The sequence below is a fragment of the Macrobrachium rosenbergii genome, chromosome 6, assembly GCF_040412425.1.
Source record: "Macrobrachium rosenbergii isolate ZJJX-2024 chromosome 6, ASM4041242v1, whole genome shotgun sequence".
NCBI classification, from domain to species: Eukaryota; Metazoa; Arthropoda; class Malacostraca; order Decapoda; family Palaemonidae; genus Macrobrachium; species Macrobrachium rosenbergii.
In genome coordinates, this window is record NC_089746.1 from 23862638 (window position 1) to 23871055 (window position 8418).

The following is an 8418-nucleotide window of genomic DNA, read 5'->3' on the forward strand; positions in this document are numbered from 1 at the left end:
CATGGTGTTTGTACTCTGCTCCCTGAGCTGGGAGAAACCACTGATGTATGGAATGGCTTACATACACTGCAGAATTCTTGTGCATTGGTCACTGTTGGTCCCTGCATGAAGGACAAATCTGATGTTGATATTTATCCAAGGAAGACATTTAATAGCTAAAGAACCTCCTGTGTGATCCTACACAGGTACGTTGTTACATGATTGTACTTCGGTGCAAAAACAAGCACTAGGAAGAAGAAAGAACAAATCACAATGCTAGAAAATGCCCTGATATTACTAATGGCAAAAAGTAGTGTACATTACAGAGAACAGAAGGTAACTGTTACTTGGGATTAGATAAAACAAAAATGTACTTGACAAAAATTTACTGAATATGAATAGCAAGAGGCTAGGAAACCCTAAGGAAAATTGAAGGCGCAATTATTCTGTTAAGCTCGTATAGTGAACATTGGCAAAAAGATACTGTAGGATAATAGAATAAGAAAATTTTTGGAATTCAGTACAGTACTTGGAAAATCTTATGGTAGACATTTAGGAATCTCATATGTGAAAATTACATAAAACCAAGTAGATCAGTAGATAAAAATTCCTAGGAATAAAATGAATAAAATTACTGAATATAAGAAAGTACTCTCTGTAACACGGCAGCAGTAAGTACACTACTGACTGGAAGGTAATTGCTAAGGTGCTAAATTAGCTGATAATATTCACATAATGCCACACACAGCAGTGTCAGAATGAAGCAGGATTGATATGGAAATGGAATGATAAAGTTAATAAATGGCATATCAATAATAATTGGGAGAGAATAGCAGCAAGTCTTTTCCTAATTCTCTGCACACACCTTGCTACCTTTCTTGCATCACCTGTTCTACACTTGTATTCCACATATATTTATGAATCAGTTGCTGCCATTCTTCCACCATCCATAATAACTTTCATTTTTCATCACTGTAGTTTCCACTTCATTTACCTAGTACTACTTTCACTTCAAACAGTATTTCTCCATTAGCATATTTTATTTTGAGGTAATTTTGTTCATTAACTATGTCTGCAACTCTTCCTTCATGGTTGAAGGGATTTTAATCAAACCAGGTACAAAGGTAAAGACTATCATACATAGATACACATGAAGGGAGATGATCTATCTGTTTGTCCATCCTTCAGTGTGGCTGTCACACTTCTTATTGCAAATCCCTCCTCACAGTTGAAGGGATTTATGTCAGACTTGGTACCCTAGTAGAATATCATACAGTACATAGCTTTGCTTGAAAGCCACTTATATGGCTATATTGTCTACCTTTGTCAGTTATGTCATGCCTACTGTGTCCTTGCACCTCCTACATGGTCAGAGAGATGTCAATCAAAGTTAGTTCAGCATGCATAGTTGTGGACAGAGGAAGATCATCTATCTTGCTGCCTGTCTGTTAGTATGTTTGTTGCAATACCTTATAGTAATCATAGTTCCCACACAGTTGAAGGGATTTCAGTCAACATTGGTATAAAAGAAATACCATTGCGCATAGATGTGCATGAAGGGATATTGTTATGTCTGTCAAGCAGTGTCTCCACACTCACCTTCTCACTGAAACCCTTACATAAGTGATGGGATCCAGTCCAAGTTGCTGAATAATGACTTTGCCAAAATTTGAACTTTAGTACCTTGAAAAGGAAAGCAATGAGTTGTAACACTTGTCTCTTAGGTATCATAACTTGTATTTGTAATCTATTCTCTAATCTTTGAATTTATATTAAGAGTTGTTTTTTATTATTATTATTATTATTACAGTATTCAGAAGGTGAATAGAGACGAAGTAAGATTAATTAAGTCAAAAGATAAGAAAATGAAAGGAAAACAGGCATAAGGGTTAGTTTTTAAGCAAAATTGTATGGCCTAGTATGCAAACTAAGAAAAAAAAAAGTAATTGTTTAAAACAGGTAATATGGAATAATGAACTGGGTAGTAACAAATTAAAACAGATCAAGTGCCCAGTTATTTGAGATTCATGGAATGGGGTTCATCATACTAAAAAAAAAAAAGAATTGTTTGGTACCTACTGGTAGTAACAAATTAAAATAGATCAATCGTTGACTCATCATCATAGAATTGGTCATCTTGTTTTTCGCCATGGATACATTTCTATGGTGAATAGCCCCTTATGACACTGATCCAATTTCTATAATGTACTGAATTTAAAGTAAAAGTGACAGATAAAATTTTTTGCATGACTACCCAAAATATAATTGACAGTGAATGTTAAGTTTTGGAAACAAATCAGAAAAATTTGATTTTGTCTGAATTTCCATAATTTTCAGTTAAACTAGTTATTAGATTTTGAAAAGCTGTAATTCTTAATAAATAAAATCTAAACTTTACTGTATTAACTAATAAAGACAAATCCTTTTGGCCAGCACTATGATAGCAAATTAATTAGCTCTGGTCTAGTTATACTTAATATTTTTTGTTGAGAAAAAATTAACTATTGAAAATTCAGAGTGAGTGCAGTTGTATTTGTTTGTATTCAAGGAATTGAGGAGTTGAAAGAGAAATGGTTAGTAACAGATTTGAAGGTGTTGAGCCTAATTAAGAAATTCCTATTTTATAATTGCATAGGAAGAAATGGAAACTTGATACATAGAGTATTTATATATTTTTCTCCATGTATTGCAGTATGTTAACATGATTGTTTTTTGTTTTAAATGATTTCATTCTTGTATCTGTGTTGTCTTTCACCACACACCTTTTGAACTTATAGCTTGGAACTGTGTATTACGGACCTGGAGGAGTTATCCAAAGAGTTGAAGAAGATTTAGAGGACTCTGCGAGTGATACAGATGATATTGTAAATTATGGGTGAGTATTTATCAGAAATACACATTTTTGTTGATCTCGTTTGTTGTGAATTTAATCATTTGAACTTGGTGTACAGGTATGAAATTCAGAGAAAGGTCTTAGTATTGGTAAGAGGATTTTTTTTTTTATATGTAGTTTCAACAAAACTTCAAGTATTTTTCATATAATGCTCCAGAAACTTGAAAACAGTATTTAAATGAAAAATAGAGGGGTCAGTTTGAGAATAAAACAGGTGTTTTATTGTTTAGCTCATTATATTTTATTTTCACTTGAAGGTATACAAAAATTTCTCTTGTGCTTGCCTTTACTTTCTGTACACTGTCGTCAAGTATTAATTACAAGATATGATTTACAGCAATTAGGAATTCTGTTTTCAAATGAGATTACCTGTCTCATGCCTCTCTAGTTTTGCCATTGAGGCTTTTCATTGTCTCTGAAAATAGTTACTTTTTAGCAGTCATTTTTCTCCAATTGACCAAGGAAGAAAAACTGGTCTGTATTTTAAGTGAGATGAAAAGTGAAATGGCAGCTATATGTTGCATAAGCATAATGTTAGGGAGAATTGCAAGTAAATTAATGACAATTTTTGAAGAATTATTTGAGTAGAAAAGTGACATAATGGATATTTAGTTGGTCACTCCCATGAAAGTTGAAAATTTTGACTTGGTGGAATGGGTAATTTACAGTATTGCAATACACTCCCTGAACACCTGAATTAGCCCTGGTCACTGACCAGCCCAAACCATATCCCCAAAAATTTATCCACAAAGTGGGTAATTAACTGTCAGCGTTACCAATGCTACAGGTAAAATCTTGTCAAATGAGTTACCATTAGTTCCCCTGCTGTGTGGGTGTGTCCCACATCAGGTGAACTTTTGTCATTTAGCCTGACCCCCATTTGAAGAATTTGGTTATCTGGTTACGACTTTGGACTGTTTTTCAACGCCTTTTCTCCTGGATTTACACTTTATTGACTGGATTTGGAACTTTTCTCCCAGTTTTGACTTTGGATCGGTACTTTAGACTCGGTATGTATAAGTCAGACAAGAAGACATCGCCCTGTCTGCTAGTGCCGCTGCTTCCATTTCGTCTACAGCTTCGACGACAGCGCCTTCTACTGCTGGAGATGCTGCCGTTCATCGGTCCTGCAAGCATAGGATGAGTACCTCAAAAATGATCGACATTCTGTTTGTATTTTATGTAGGAAGGTTCAGTGTAGTATCAGTCAGAGATGTGACGAGTGTAGGTCTTGGTCAGTAGATCAAATGGAGGATTATATGAAACACAGAAAATCCTTAGCCTCGAAGAGTAAGTGCAGGTCAGGACCAGCTCTAGGGTTACAATCAGTAGATAAGGAAGCGTTAGAGTCAGAGTTATTCAAGAAGTTAGAGGACAGGTTATCATCCAGTACAGCATGTCTTAGCCTATTTTCTAGCCTGATGAGTAAGTTAACTGAGAATAGAGATAGTGGTAGTAGTAGCATAGTTTATTCTAGTTGTTCTTTTTCAGCCCCCTGCCTGTTCCAGAACCAGCCCTAACGGGTGCTGGGGGTCATGGAGAACCGCAAGCCTCGAAGTTAGGTTCTGCTGGCCCCCTGGCGTGGAGCAGGCAGTGAAGGATCCCCCCCTCCAACCCCCTTGTAGTGTTGATGATAAATTTAATGTTGATAATGTTAGTCAGGATCAGGATCTTGGTGTGACAAAGACAGATAGGTCTGGTTTAGGTAGTGAGGACAAAGTATTAAGTGTGCAGAGTTGTTCTCCTGGATGGGTTTCGGTTTCGGATTCGAGTGGAATTTGTGATCCGGCAAAATTTTCGCCTTCATCGCTTCTTTTTCGGTCTGGCTCAAAGACTCAAGTCAATATTTCAGTTCCTGTGGTACAGAATCCTTTTGATTTAGATCCTGTCTCCTTCGACTAGTTTCTGAATCTTCTACTTTAGTTTCCCCCTTCTGTGTTTTTCCTACTCCTTCATCTACTAAGGATTCTGGTGTTCTGGTGTAGTTTCTTTTTTTTTGCGGCAGATTGCTGGGTCTTTCAAAAAGTATAGACTTTTTTGAGAGGTTGTTTTTTGAATGGTTTTCTCTAACATTAGAGATGTGACCAGAATTCATATATGTTTTCAGGATTATTTAGGAGGGTACCTTCTTTGTCCCTTCGTTCAAAAGATTCTTCTGGGTTATCTGTCGCTTCATCTTCCACTCCCACATTCTCTGTTGCTCCTTTTTCAGTCTCATCTTTGGCTTCTTCTTTTTCTGTCTTTCCTGCAGCTTCCGCATCTTCCGCTGTCCCTCCTTCCTTTGACTTTTGGCATTTCCTCTTCTCAGGTAACTCTTTTCTTCGTCTGCTATTCCTCTGTCTTCCACCTTTCCTTCCTCAGTACAGTCTTCTTCGGTAGGAGGATCTCCTGGATAGGTGAAAATGCAGTCTTGGCAGAATTTGGGCTCCAGGCATTTCATGTTCCAACCCTTTGGGTATGCGCAACCCCTTGCTTCCTATTCAAGTGGCCAATCTGGTAGTATCAGGTATTTCACAGGGTTTGCCTGTCGCTTCTAGTTCAGGTTTGCATTCCGCTGTTTTGACTGGTCTTGCGGTACCTTCTCCGAGTGGTTTGCGGCTGTCATTGCCTGCATTTTCTGCTGCTGATCCTCCAAGTGTAGCTTCTACCTCTTTCATTCTCCCTCCTTCCTCTTCGTCCCTCTTCTGTCCCTCCCTGCAGGGTTTAGCAATGTGGGTTTGGCTCCTCTCACTTGTCTTCCCTTTGGTAACAGTGTGGAATCGGCTCTGGGTTTCTTGGTTCCTCCCTCTCTTCCTCTTTGTGGAAGCAACAATATGGGTTCAGCCCCGGGTACCTGGTTACGTGGTGGTGTTCAGCATTCCGGTTATGGTGGTCTGTTTGCAGACTCTTCGTTGTCGTCTGGGCTTCATTCAGTTCCTCCTCCTTCATCTGTCTTAGACCATTTGGACATTGCGGAACAGGATTCTCATCTGGAGGTTCAGGAGATTCTGGTGGAATTGGAATGTCCTTTTGCTAGCAGTAACGATTACAGATGTATGCTTGAGTATGTTACTTCTTTGTACCCTCAAGCAAGAGCTCCGGACCAACCGCATTCGTCAAATCAGTCTTTATTTGAGTTTTTTTATGCCACTAAGCCAGCTCCTGCTCCTTTTTCGTGTGGGCTGGTTCGTTTCGATTGGGTTAGTCAGGCTTTGGAGGAGGCGGACGGTCGTTTATTGTCGGTAGTGGCTTATAACAGGCAGGACATTTCTCTTCTTTCTCCGCGTAAGGCGATCTTTTCAGTTCAAGGTAATCCTTCGGCAGGTAGTCAGGTTGCCACTCAACGAATCAGTTGAGGCAATTGTGTATAGGTCTCCGGTGTCGTTTCAGCTTGTAGGAATTTCTCTTAGGGAAGCAGGTGCTTTGGAGGATGTGTTGTGCAATGGGTCTGGCGCACCAGGTGAATACTTTGGCTTTGTCTGCAACGTTTGTAAGCAAGAAAAGAAGAGATTTCTATCTTGGCCATCTTCCCCCTCATTATCAGGACGTTCATAAGAGGGTATTGCTTAGAGCACCCTTAGCCTTAGCTAATTCTTCGTTCAAGGCTGATGATGTGGCCAATATGGTGAACTTTGTTGCTTCTAACTCAGCTGTAGAATCACAACAGGCAATGATCAGGGTAGCAGCTCAGGGTTCTCGTTCCCCAAAAGGAAAGTGTAAGTCTTCTTTTAGGAGAACAGCTTCTAAGTTGCCCCCTAGAACACCCAAAAGGGCGTGTTTTATGAATAAAGCTGCGTCGGCGTCTTCTTCTAAGCCGTTTATGTCTCGGAATTTTGCCAAATAGGAGATATGTCCCTCATCTGTTCCGGAGGGAGGTTGTCTCGCTCCTTTCTGGTGAGTCTGGAAGGGGTGGGGGCGGAGGATTGGGCAGTAGAGGTTCTGAGGATGGGTTATCGGATTCCTTTTCATTCCCTTCCTCCTCTGTCCTCCTCCCCCGCCAACCTTCCGAGTTATTTCCCATCTTCCATCAGGGGAATAGCTCTAGTGATAGAGATGCAGGCCCTGCTGGAGAAGGGTGCGTTAGAACCAGCTCCCCCCCTCTCCGGGGTTTTACAGCAGAATCTTCATCACGTTGAAAGCCGGAGGTTCGTGGAGCCCCATTATGGTCCTTTCGGGCCTCAGCTGTCGGGTGGTTTCAGTGAAGTTTCGCATGGAGACTTCGCAGTTGGTGCTGCGGTCAGTCGGGGGTGGGGATGGTTTGGATGTTCTCGGTGGATCTAAAGGATGTGTACCTCCAGATTCCTAATTTCATCAGGATTCTCGGAGGTACCTCAGGTTCGTGTCTTCTGCCGGCACCTTCCAGTTCAAAGTTCTCCCCTTCGGGCTGACCACATCGCCGCAGGTGTTTGTGAGGGTCATGTCTCCGGTGTCGGCAGTTATGCATCGTCGAGGGTACAGAATGTTGAGGTATCTAAATGATTGACTGATCTTTGCCTCCTCTCTAGAGGAGCTAGTAAGGGTGAGGGACTTCAGGTGCTTTTCAGACCTAGTGCGCAACAGAGTAGTGGCTTTGTTTTGCAAGAGTGTGACTGCCGTGTTGTATCTGAAGAACTGGGGGTGGGGGAGACAAGATCAACAGAACTCAGTACTATGGCAGAGAGAGTCCTGAGATGGTGCGAAGAACAGAAAGTGTCTCTTCTTCCCCAATTTGTACCGGGTGTCTCAATACTGGCCGATTCGTTAGGTCTCTCTTGCCAGGTATTGGGGGAGAGTGGACTTTGGCTCAGGAAGTAGTATGTCAGGTTCTCTGGAAGTGGCCAGCATCTGTGGAGTTTCTCGCAACGAGATTAAACCATCGTCTTCCGGTTTATTTCTCACCAGTGGTGGACCCCATGTTGATAGGCACCTATGCGATGTTACAAAATTGGAAGCACATGCAGGGGTATGCTTGTCCTCCTTTCAGTCTCATCCATCAGGCAATCAGGAAATTGTGGGAGAGTGTCAAAACGTCTATGATGCTAACAGCTCCTTGTTGGTCCCAATGCCCTTGGTTTCGGGAACTCTTAGAGCTCCTCACAGAAGTTCTGATGTTCCTACCCATGCGGAAAGATCTCAGACAACATCATTTTCACCATTATCATCCAAACCCTTGCATGCTGAACCTAGTTGCATGGCGACTGTCGATCGATCAGCTAGACAGACCAGACGCTCTAAAGCTGTGGCTAGACAGTTTTCTTTCAGCTTGAGAAAGTCAACCCGTAAGTTTACCAGGTCAGATGGACAAGGTATAGAAGCTGGTGTCGTAAGGAAGGTAATTCCATTTCTAGACTTTCTATTGGTAAGATAGCTGATTTTCTTTTATTCCTTCGGAAAGTCAAGGGTCTTTCGTATTCGGCTATTGCGGGCTACCCCTCAATGCTTAGCAGCACATTTAGTTTCCATCTTCCTGAAATTTCTAGTAGTAAGATCATCCATGATTATTACGTTCTTTTAAGATTGAACGTCCTGTCTTGCTGACTCGGGCTCCTCCGTGGGATTTGTCGAAAGTACTTCAATTTTTGCGTTCC